At 39.2% G+C, this 12,860-nt stretch overlaps 1 protein-coding gene across 4 annotated transcripts in view; it reads left to right on the top strand.

Moving 5' to 3' along the window:
- taok1a (TAO kinase 1a) overlaps positions 1-12,860 on the top strand; it is a 169,935-nt gene that overhangs the window by 17,534 nt on the left and 139,541 nt on the right. Inside the window, exon 1 of one of the 4 annotated variants that reach the window (XM_072589759.1) lies at positions 460-477. The exons of the other annotated variants lie outside the window; for them this stretch is intronic. The gene's annotated coding sequence lies outside the window, so the exon portion shown is untranslated. Of the gene's footprint in view, positions 1-459; positions 478-12,860 lie in introns of those variants that run through there. 4 annotated transcript variants of the gene reach the window in all.

The raw sequence follows: 12,860 nt of genomic DNA, 5'->3' as shown, positions 1-12,860 counted from the left end.
TGAACCTGGGCTTTAGGATGTGCGTTTTACATTCTTCTTTACCAAATCAGGGATTCCTAATTGTTTTAATTAAAATTTTTCAGATGTATTCACTACAGGATTAATTCAACTTAAAAAGTATTGAATCAGAAGCTGACAACGTAAAATCTTATTGCTACAACTGCAGAGTGATGCTAATTGGATGAAGACTTCTCCCAAAAAGGGAGCATTAATCAGTTTTGATATGAACCTTCAAACTTCTATCACTTTCATTTGGGCCATCTCTGACTCTTTCCCCTCCTTAACTTGTCTTTCTCTCCATTTTCAGGGCTAAGCTGTCTACTATCATGCATTGGAAATACACCAACTCCCACAGCTATCTTGACTACAATTCCTTACATCCTGCTTTCCGTAAGGACTCCATTTCATTCTCCCAGTTTAGCCAACTCCAGTGCGTCTGTTTCAGAAATAGAGAAAATAGGAGCAGGAGTACATTTGGTAATTTTTCCATCTTTTAAATGTTACAACCTTGCTAGAAATGCTGGTATTTTATCGTACAAAGGCTGTTATTTATAAGAGAGCCTTAATGGTGAGCGGTGGCAATTTTTTCAACCTGGCAGAAGGGAGCAGTGCAGCATAAGGTCCACATGTGCACTTCCAGCAGAGGTCACTTGGTATGTTCTGTAAAAGTCCCATGTCGAAAGTAGATATATGAATCCTGCCAAGCCACAAGTGTAATTCATTGCCTATGACTGCACTGTAATAAGAGAAACCATAAATAAACATTCTCATTATAGCACGCACCTAATTATAACATATTTATATAATAACTCTGGTTATAGTCATTTAGGTTTTGTGATGTTGAAGATTGAAGAGAAATTTCAAATTTATTGAAATTTTCATTAAAAGTATTTAATATGAAACATGAGAAACCAATTGATTCTAGTTTATAAGGTCATGGTCTTGTTAGAGTCAAGGCCCTGTCTTTATTGCCACCCCTAATTTCTCTGTAGAATGTGGTGGTGAGCTGCCTCCTTGAACCACTGCAGTCTGAATGGCACAGTGATGCCCACAATTCTTTTAAGAGGGAATTCCTGGATTTTCACCCCACAACAGGAATGGTGATTATAATTCCAATGAGGATGGTATATAATTTAGAGGGTACCTTGCGGATGTTGATGTTCCATTTATCTGCTGCTCTTCTTCTAGGTTTTGAAATGTGCTTTCCATAGAGTTACTGCAGTGCATCTTGTAGATGATACACTTTGCTGTCAGTACGCAGCAGTGGTGAAGGGAGTAAATATTGGAGGTGATGGATGGGGTGCCAAACAAGCACACTGATTTTTGTCCTACATGCTTTCAAGCTTTGAGAGCATTGTTGGAGCTGCGTCAATTGAGGCAAGTGGAAAGAATTCCAACGCAGTCTTGAATTATGCCTTGTAGATGCTGGACCATCATTACGGGAAACATGAGATCCGAGGATCTCCGCTTCTGATCTGGTTTTGTAAGTACAGCATGTATATGGCGAGTCCATTTCAGTTTCTGATCAGTGGTACTATCCTAGGATGTTGATAGTGGAGAATTCATTGAAGGTCAAAAAGCACTGGTTAGATTCTCTTGTTGGAAATGCTATTGCCAGGAATTTGTGTGGCACAAATGTTGCGGACACATCAGTTCAAGGCTGAATGTTGTCCAGGTCTTGCCTCAAATGGGCAGGGACTGCTTCAGTATCCGAGTACCACCAAATGTTCTGAACAAGCACCTCCATTTCTATCATTATCGTAATGGGAAAGTCATTGATTCAGCTGAAGGCAGTTGGGCCTTGAGGAGCTCTTGCATTGAAGTCCCAGAGCAGGAATGCTTCATCTCCAATAATGAAACCATCTTCCTAATAGATGAAAGAAGGGCTGTAGATGTCGTATACATGGACTTTAGTAAGGCGTTTGATAAGTTTTCCCATGGTAAACTAATGGAGAAAGTGAAGTCACATGGTGTGCAAGGTGGTTGAGCAACAGGAGACAGTAGTAGTTGAAGGGAGTTTCTCAAAATGGAGAAAGGTTACCGGTGGTGTACCACCAGGATCAGTGCTGGGGCCACTGTTTGTGATATACATAAGTGATCTGGAAGAGGACATTGATAGTCTGATCAGTAAGTTTGCAGATGACACGAAGATTGGTGGAGTAGCAGAAAGAATAGGGGACTGTCAAAGAATATAGACGAACTGGAGAGTTGGGCGGAGAAGTGGCAGATGGAGTTCAATCCAGGCAAATGTGAGTTGATGCATTTTGGAAAATCTAATGCTAAAGCGAACTATACTGTAAATGGAAGAGCATTGGGAAAAGTTGACGAGCAGAGAAACCTGGGAGTTCAGGTCCATTGTACCCTGAAGGTGGCTGTGCAGGTGGATCGAATGGTCAAGAAGGCATATGGTATGCTTGCCTTTATCAGACAGGGTATTGAGTATAAGAACTGGCAGGTCATGTTAAAATTATACAAGACTTTGGTTTGGCAGCATTTAGAATACTGTGTACAGTTCTGGTTGCCACATTACCAAAAGGATGTGGACGCTTTAGAGAGGGTGCAGAGAAGGTTTACAAGGATGTTGCCTGGTATGGAAGGTGCTAGCTATGAAGAGAGGTTGAGTAGGTTAGGTTTGTTTTGATTAGGAAAAAAAGGAGATTGAGGGGGGGACCTGATTGAGGTCTACAAAATCATGAAGGGTATAGGCAGGGTGGATAGAGATAAGCTTTTTCCCAGGGTGAGGGATTCAATAACGAGGTCATTTGTTCAAGGTGAGGTGTGAAAAGTTTTTAAGGGGGATATGTGCGGAAAGTACTTTATGTAGAGGGTGATAGGTGCCTGGAATGCGTTGCTAGCAGAGATAGTAGAGGCAGGCACGGTAGATTCATTTAAGGTGCATCTGGACAGATGCATGAGTAGGTGGGGAGCAGAGGGTTACAGATGTTTAGGAATCAGGCGATAGGTTTAGACAGTGGATTAGGATTGGCTGGCTTGGAGGGCCGAAGGGCCAGTTCCTGGGCAGTAAATTTTCTTTGTTCTTTGTTTCTTTACGTTAAACATGAATTCAGCAAGTGGAAAGTTTTCTCCTCATTCTCATTAACTCCAGTTTTTCGAGGACTTGATGCTGTACTTGGTTAACGGCTGCCTTGATGTCGAGGGCAGTCACACTACTTCACTGAGATTTTAGCTCTTTTGTTTGTTTTTTTGGATCAAGATTGTAATGAAATCAAGAGCTGAGTGGTAACAGTGGAACCCAAACTAAGTGTCAGTGAGCAGGTCATTTCATTACAAGTGCCATTTGACAGTACTATGTCAAAAGTGTTTTTTTTCTATCATTGCTGATGACTAAGGGTAGTAATCATCTTATTTGTTATGCAAATAACTTTCCTGGTCAATTTTTTATATTGCTTGGTACTTTCCAAGGTTGTATCAGTATTGGAATAGGTTGGCTGAGAACAGGGCTATTTCTGGAGCATGTTTTCAGTACCGCAATTGTGATATTATCAGAACCAATAGCCTTTGCAATATCCAGTACCATTTCTTGTTATTATATGGAGTGTATCAAAAGACTTGAAGAATGATATCTCTGATGCTGGGCACCTCCAGGAGGAGGCAGAGATAGATCATCTCAATATTTCTGGCTGGTTATTGTTGCAAATGTGTCAGCCTTCTCTTTTGGACTCTTGTACTGGCTGCCTCTCCCAGGTTTTCTACAGTTCCTAGGACAAAGTTGGGGTGGCTGAGCCACTGAGCCCCACAGTAGACTACATTCTTCTACAAATTTGGTCATTTTTTTTTTGGGCAGTCAGGGACTTGAATGGTGAGGACTGAAGTGCCTCTGATGTTAGGCTTTGAGCCTCATTAGGATGGCTTCTGGCAAGATTAGCAACAATTTACAGGTATGACGCAGTTGAAAACTGGATATGGAGAAAGAAGTCAAAATTAACGTGAAAAGCACAGCCACAGTTGATTGGTTTTACAGAGGAACCTTGATTATCCGAACGATTTGGGATCAGTTAATTAATTCACTGCCTCTCCTCTGGGGCTTGGAGTTTTCTGAAGTTTCTTTTTTCATCACTCTGCCTGCCTTGCTCCCCCTTTGTCTCAGGGTTTGTCTCTGAGCAGATGCCCATTTTTTTGTATAACGAACCTGCAACATTGCTGAAGCCTCCAGCCTTTCCGCTCCACTGCAACCCCCCCCCCCCAAATCAGTTCAATGGGATTGACATAGCAATTACTTGCTAAGTCCACTCCCCGTTCAGGAGACTAGGCAGCACCACACGTAAGCTCCTTTCTGATCCTCTCAGCCCCGCCCCCATCCAACACCCCAATCTGACCCCCATAATCCTGCCCACGTCCGACCCCGAAACCTGTCCGACACCGCCAGTCCATCCCTGCCCCCACCCCACCCATCATCCGCCGTCTGCGCCACCTCCTAACCCCACCACCTGTCTGCCCCCACCCCGCCTCCCTGTCCGGCCCCACTTACATCTGGTCCGTCCACACTGCTTCTGGTCCTCCCCCTCTCCGGGATAGCCGGACTGGACGCCAACAGAAAGACTGCTGCTGCCTTTGGGGGGGCGGTGAGTCTCAAAATAGCGCGTGCACACCCAGCCCCACACAAATTTTTACTGCAATTTTTTGGCAAGTTCCACCTTTGTCCTGTACAGAACAATGTTGGAGTGATATCTGGGGAAGGGGGGTTTAGGGTGCACCCCTGTGTAAAACTTCAGGGAAAGTGTGCGGGAGAGAGGGTGGCCTGTCAGTCATTTGGGGATGGTGCCTGGACTCCCATCGATGTCCAGGACTGTTCTCGGCAGCATTTCAGTAAGCCGAGTTCGTTTTTAATAATTGTAAACAAAAGACATGATCAGTGTTGGAAACATCTCTTTGATGTAATGTTTCTATCGGTACCGTGAGATCTTCTTCGGATAATCCGAAATTCGGATAATTGATAGATAATCGAGGTTCCTCTGTATAGGCTAATAGAGGCCCACAGTAGAATGATCTTTGTTCTTTGAATGTGGGGCTAGGAGGTGAACAGTTGCATTGTTGTTTTGTGGCCTGCAGCAGTCTCTTCAAAGATGTTGGTTAGACCAACTAGATTTGCTTCAATCTGAGGCCTTTGTGGGGGTCTCAAGTGGGGATTAGACTTCTCATTTACATTTTTTTTTACTTTGTACCAGCCTACTAGATTCAGCATTTCTGACTTCCACTTATTGTTGAGCCTTCTCACTAGTTTTTGTTCCCCATGGGTCTGTATGACGACTTGTACGTTTTCTGGATTATTAACAAATAATCTGATTAAGTTAAGCATTGCCTCGTGGATTCTTTGGTGAAATTGGTGAAGAACCCTCGTGCCCCATTTTTTCAAAATACTTAGTTCTAAACCACTTGGGTTTTCGCAGTTTATATTCACTTGATTGAAGATTACTGTTAAAATAACATCTTCATTTTTTCTCTATGAAAAGGTATAATTGTCTTTATGTTGACCAGGAAATTCTATAGCATACTCCAAGTTAGAGATATCTGCTTCTAGGTTGATGATTTTGTTGACCGTTCATGCTTCTATGTGACAGCTCTACAATGTCTCCTATTTTGTCTGGTGTCACTTCTAAAGGCAGCGTTTCTGAAATTTGTTGCGGTTTTCATCCCTTGAAATTAGCCACAAATCTGCTTTACCCTCTGAGAGAGTTCCCTATTGCAACAGAAATTCCTACTTGTGATGTTGTGTATAACTGAACTATGGAAGAAAACTGGAAACTTGCATGCATTTGGTTGGTGCTATTACAATTCAGCTGTGGCCATGATATTTTAAAAATGTATTTAATATTTTTATGTATTTGCATTTTTAATGTTTTTATATTTTATATCACTTTAGAAATGAGAGAACTGGAAGCAAATTGATAGATAAAACAAATTGACCTAAAAATCCATTAAAATCAACAGTCACCACTGGTCTGAAATTGTTTTAACCTTTTAAGTAATTTTCTATTAATTGCGTTTTTATCTTTGAAAAAAAACCTGAATGGACATAAATGAAAAATTACATTCACACTGAGTGTGATAATGCAAAATATTGTTCAAAATCTGAATGTATTTTTGTAACATTTTCCAATTCTGTCAGAACATGACTCTTCCTCTGTCCAAAGATATTGCTCAAGTTCTCTCTCTTTCAGATTCAACGTCAATAGTATTTTGTTTTTATATTGCATTGATTTTATTTTTACTTTGTGAGATGAATATTTGTCAACTATGGCAACACTAAATATTGTACAAGGCTTCATCCTGGTTCCATCATCCTTTTGCAGCTTGTAATATTATTGCTGTATTTGTTTAAAAAATGTCAATGCCATTGTTGAGAGCTGACCATTGCAACTAGGCAGTGGAAGAGAAATTGATTGCATTTAGACTAATTATGTAAATGTTGCAACTATATAGTAAACCCAGCCAAATCTTGGGAGAGTAACCTTTCTATTTATATTACCAAAAACAAGTATGTCCCTTTAGAGGGCATTTTGCCCGAAACGTTGATTTCGCTGCTCCTCGGATGCTGGCTGAACTGCTGTGCTCTTCCAGCACCACCAATCCAAAATCTGGTTTCCAGCATCTGCAGTCATTGTTTTTACCTAATATTCTTTTCAGCCTTGGTTAGTTTGTGATTTTGTTTTCTAGAAACTGAATATTCACCTGTGGAAGGTTCTCTTTTAAAATCTTCATTTCAACACTTCCTTCAGGTTTCAATCTGTTGCTGGTTGAAACAATAAAATCATGTACATTTTAAACTGACTTTGCTATAGTTGGTTATTTGGGAGGTGAAGTTTTGATTTTGAAATTTTAGCAATCTTCTCAATTTATAGTAATATTTTTGTTTCAAGCTACTGCTAATTGATTTTCCTCCCCTTATCTTGCCTTTTGTGACTTATATAATAAGGCATCTGTCATCCCCTGGAGCTTTACCTATGTACTTATAGTTCAGACTTGGATTTGGTCGACAATTTTGGAAGTAGGGAGACTTGTACCTGTTTCCTTGGCTGCACCTGAATCAGAAAGCCAGTTAAATGCTCAGTTTAATTCCTTCACCTTTTCATTGTGTATCTCCATAAAAATCTTGAAAATAGAAGCAGGGGTAGGTCATTCAGCCTTTCAAGACTACTCCACTATTTGTTCGGATTATGACTGATTTACTGTCTCAACGCCTCATTCCTGCTTTCTGTCCATGCCCCTTGATGCCTTTAAAATGAACAAAGAAATCTCTCTCTTGAATATATTCAGTGACTTGGCCTCCAGAGCATTCTGTGGTAGAGAATTCTGCAGATTCGCTACCCTTGGATTATTTTTTTCCTCAAGAACTCCTACTGTTATCAAATTGCTGTTTTTTGTGTATAGAAATAAGTTTACAACCATCATTATTCCACACATGTGATCTCAATTGAAAGCTGTTTTGACAATGAAATCACCGTTTTGTCTTGCTGGATTTGGAGTAATGGTTCCCTCAGTTTTTTTGAGGGAATGACTGAGTGACTTGTTTAAATGTATTTTTGTTTTTGCATTGCCATTTCGATAAGTGAAATGGTCAAAAGTCAAATGACACCAGGTTATAGTCCAGCAGGTTTATTTGAAATCACATGCTTTTGGAGTGCTGCTCCTTTGTCATGTGAAGTTGAGAATGTGTATAGGGTATGAGCAGGTCGGAAAAAGTTAAGTTTTGAGTGTTTGTGAAACAAGAGGTTCAGCTGAGCATGACTTAGATCAGTTAATAATGGGGTGCTGGAGGCAAGGGTAACGGGTGAACAAGGTGGAAAAGCATTTCACTATGTCAAACCATTTAGCAATATTGCAAACATTCAGTATGTAAGGTCAGTTTAACAAGGTGAAAAGTATTCAGTATGTGAGGTGAGGTGCTGTACCTCTCTATGACTCTAAATGATAGCACGTCAGAAGGGGCTGTCAGAAAAGTTGTTATAAAATCACCTGGACAAAAATTTGACAGTAACAGCAGTCATTTCTAAAGTGCTACATAGATGAATGATGTTGGGCAACATTCTTACTGCCTAGTGTAAGAACCCAAAATCTTGCTTGAGTTGATATTCAAAATGCCACACCAAAGTACAATAACAATCCACAAAGCTTGTGAAATATTGAAAAATGTATCCAAATTGTAAAATAGACCATTCATAGAAAGCTGCAAGAATGATTTTTTTCACATTAGAGAAAACTGGAGAAACTTCAACTCTTCAGGTTTTGACAAACATATCTGAGAACTGTTATGGGTTAGTATTTGCCAAGAGCTTGTGGCTTTATTTTTCATTGCTTTCATTATTTCAAGATACTAACAGCAAAAATCAGGAAGAAACATTTCAGTGAAAGAGGGACCGGAGACTATAGGTTAAGTCTAATGATGATGGCTGTGTTTGCTGCCACCGAGGAGCATGCGTAGCAGCAGCAAAATCGCTGAAATAAGTTGAAATAGAAACATAATTTTAAAAACTGAATGAAACCATAAAAATGAAAAAAAAGTGAAGAAAACAAAACAGTTGAAGTAGAATTTTAATTTTTAAATTGTCCACATATGCATTTAAAGAAATTGAGGTGAACATGTGCAGGCAGAATTTACCATCAAGTGGTTGGTGTAAACAGACCCATTCAATGGGGAATAAACATAAATATAAAGCTTTCCTTTACCAAATACTATGCACAAGAAAATGAGTGTTTATTAGAGAAATGGAGGCGCAAGATTTGTATTCTTTTAAGAAAATTCTAGTTGAAGTTTTGATCGAATGAATTAGGATGAGCCAAAAAATCTTTCTCACTATAATTATTTGATGATTGCAGATGGTTGTCATCGTTTTCCATAATAAAAATAACTCTTGTTTCAGTCACATTTGGGTCCTCCAAGCTAGTTTCTAAGATTAGATACAGCAATGCTTTCTTTACTCTGATCTTCCGATTGCATCTGAATATTAGGTATTGGGCATCATATGCTTTGTAGGATTGGATCTTTGTTGTGAGCTGCTTATTACCTCTGTTAGCTATTTCCTCCCTTCTGTTACCAGAACTTGAAAGTCTACATGCACTTTCAGATTTGCAAAACGTTTGCGACTTTATTTTTCATTGCTGTTACTATCTTGAAATAATGAAAGCAAAAATCAGGAAGAAACATTTTTAAAGCATGTATGTTGTAATTGATGTAAATTATGGTAAGAGGTAGCAAAGAAAGAAGGCAATATTGAGAGCAGTGGCTTGGGAAAGCCTGTAGAATTAAAAAGGAATGCTCTATGGTATCTATTTTAAGTTATAAATTTACAAATGGGCATATGACAATACAGAACTTGAGCATTGCTGAAAAGAGACATTGTCAAAGCAGTTCATCTTACATGTAAAAGGAAAACAACATTTGAAATGAGAGAAATTAGCTGGTGGATTCTGGCAGAAACATTATCGCGGAGAATTCAACAGATGACGATTGGTTCAGTTTTGTTTAAATTTAAAATATGCAGGTTGGCTGTGATTAGCTAAGAAATTTCCCTGCGAAATGAAGCAAAGAATGGCTGTCAGCTGTTTTGTTAAGCTAGAACAGGAACTGTGCTTGTACATTCTTTCTGTCTGCATAGAACAGGGCCCTATGTATTAATATGTTTAACTTCCAGTATGCGCAAGTGTGCCACACTGAGCATGACTAATGATCTTAAACTGATTGTTAGCAACATTCTCCACAGACTCAGTATTATTTAACAAATGCTATTCAACCACAGAATCACATCAAATGCTGGTTGCTGTTTTGATAGCACAGGCCAGTTGGGCACTGTTAACTCCTTGATTGTTATGAGCTGCTGGACCAGTATGCTGTTTGATATGATCTGCTGGTCTTTGGGTCATACAACGTACATTCTTAAATTCATTCGTGGGATGAAGACATCGCGGCTGGGACAATATTTATTACATTTCCTGAATTGTCCAGAGGACAGTTAAGAGTCAGCCCCATTGCTGTGCGTCTGGAGTTACATATTGACCAGACCAGGAAAAGATGGCATAAGTGAACCAGGTGGATTTTTCTGACAATCATCAAAAGATTCATGGCCATCATTAGATTCTTCCAGATTTTCTGTTTATTGAATTCAAATTCCACTGTGGTGATATTTGAACCTGGGTCCTCAGAACATGATCTGGGTCACTGGGTTAACAGTCCAGCGATAATATCATTAGGCTGTTGCCTCCTCCATAAATGTATCGACCTAGCATCACACTGACACAGAAATTTATTTCCATTGCTTAGTGTCTTGGTTGAGAAATTGGCCAGGGGATTCTCTCCTACTGTCTACCACAAACCTATCTTCACTGGATTTCCTACAGGCTATCAGCCTATGTAAGGTTGGTTTTTCAGCAACGTCGAGGAGAAAGTGAGGATTGCAGATGCTGGAGATCAGAGCTGAAAATGTGTTGCTGGAAAAGCGCAGCAGGTCAGGCAGCATCCAAGGAACAGGAGAATCGACGTTTCGGGCATAAGCCCTTTTTCAGCAACCTCAGAAATAGGGCCCAAGCAGATTGTTTACCCTGCAAGCTTGATGAAATGGGGCACAATGGTTACCCTGATCAGAGTATTTCTGGCTGTATACTGTATTGCACAAATTCATGAATGGATGCAAAGATGTCACTTTTAGTCTTGATATGTTCCCAAAATACTTCCAATTATGTATGTCAAAAATTTGAGCAGCAGTCAAAGTGGGCTGCTTCATGACTTTACTGTCCAAGACAACAGTGTTACGATGGAGTCCAGGCTGAAATCTGCTGAGTTACCTGATCTCAGTATATTGCATTGTGCCACCACTGAAATACCTTGTTATTTAAAAACATTTTTACATATTAAGTAGTCATGACTTGAAGCTAATTGTCAATGATTATGGTGGAAGCGCAGATGGTCAGTAAACTTACAAAAAAATTGAATAGGTGCTCATGGGAATTAAGTTCAGTGTTACAGGAAATAATCCAGAGAAAGGGACTGACCAACTGCTATGCATGGAGTCACCATAGATGATGGGCTGAATGGCCCTTCTTGTGATGGAACAGCAATTAAAAACATCAGTTCTAATATACACATGCATTGTGAGGACACAAACATAATGTAAGCACATGCATCTTTGTGGCCCCCTTAGCCCATTAGTGTTTGATTGTCATTTGGATGAGTAGACCAACAGTGGTTCAACACCTTCACAAAAGATTGCTTAACTTCATATACACCCTGACCTGAGAGAGCCTGGCACTTTAAGGCTTGCTCTTTTAGCACAATTTAAATAAAAAAGGCTAGCTCATGCATTTTGTCAATTTTCAAGGAAGTTTTATTCTATATTGCCTTTTTTACTTTTAGGACTTTTACTGAAATACTGCCATAATAGGAGTTACAGTATAATTGGTCAAAGTTCATAGATAAAATGTTTGTTTAGCTTTACTGGAATTTCCTTTGTGTTATAATGACTCTTCATAAAGAAAATGTGCTGTGTTTAGTCCTTAATTTGCTTTTCACAAAAATTACAGGAGTGTAACTTGTTTATATTTGAATTTTATAGTGTTTAAAGGCACTTTGTGTCAGTATCATATATTTACTTTGATATTTTACAAACGAACTTCATTTATTGTCCAACTAATTAAACATGGTTCCTAAGCGTTACGTAGGGGCAGGGAAAAAGATCTCATTCGAATCTCTGTTTAAGATGTCTTAGTTGGTCAATGTTTGCATGTAGATAGGGGTTCTTATAATGAGTTCTGAAAGATATGAAAGTCCTCAAAGGTTGATTTGCAAATCAATAAATTGCATAGTTATTTCCAGTGCTAGCTGCTACAGATGCATGTTTGAGCATCAGATGAAGAGGAAAGTAAGGTTTGATTATGGACTCTGCCATATTTAAATATGGCAGGCATTTCTCACGAACACGAATAGAAATTGCTGGAAAAGCTTAGCAGGTCTGGCAGCATCTATGGAGAGAAATCAGTTAGCATTTTGGGTCCAGTGACCCTTCCTAAGGACACTCATTTCTCTCCACACAGCTGCTGCCAGACATGCTGAGCTTTTCCAGCAATTTGTTTTTGTTTCTGATTTCCAGCATCACCAATTCTTTAGGTTTTTATTCAGCATTTCTCACTAACAAGGCTTGCATTGCAAGTGTCCAAATGTTGCGTGGTGCTTTTGGAACTCTATTGTTCCAAGCAGACAATACCTTTGAGAGAAAGGCAAATGATTAGCACAAAAAATGGCAAGAAAGTAGTGGTAGGATGGAGCTAACTAGCCAAAGGTGCATGTTCTATATCTCCACGTTACCAAAGCTCCCAAGATAATTAGCAGTTATTAATTTTGCTCTTGAAAGTTTAAGTTTCCATGCTGTACTATTTTGGTGCTTCTCCCAATTCTTCCTTCTATGTTTTGAAAATTCTCAGGACATCCCTTCCTGAGATATTTTGAAAGCCGGATGCATAAAATTATTCCCTTGCAGTTTTGTTGTGCTGAATCATAGTAAATTCCTTTGCTGCAGTGAACTTGATGCTGAGGTGCCTTTCATTTTAGTAGAGAAAATTAATTTTAAAGTTTATCGTACTTTGTATTTTTCATGACCTAGATGGGCAAATGTATTGGTAATTTTAGGAAAATTGGTGCAGTACTATAATGCTACCTTACATTATGTAGACTAATATATTTTCAGAAGAAATCCAAATACTTAGCTTTGCTTCTTTGTCTTTATGCTTATGCCTGTATATGTGAACTTCCATTTTTTTGGGGTCAGAAGCTGGCTATAGGTAATTCCTTTTTTTGTTTCAAGAACAAGATGTTTATAATGTAACTTTGAAGTTGTGATTTGGGTTTTTTGCTC

Source organism: Chiloscyllium punctatum, chromosome 19 (genome assembly GCF_047496795.1).
Source record: "Chiloscyllium punctatum isolate Juve2018m chromosome 19, sChiPun1.3, whole genome shotgun sequence".
Taxonomy (NCBI): domain Eukaryota; kingdom Metazoa; phylum Chordata; class Chondrichthyes; order Orectolobiformes; family Hemiscylliidae; genus Chiloscyllium; species Chiloscyllium punctatum.
This window is presented reverse-complemented; position numbering and strand designations above follow the sequence as displayed.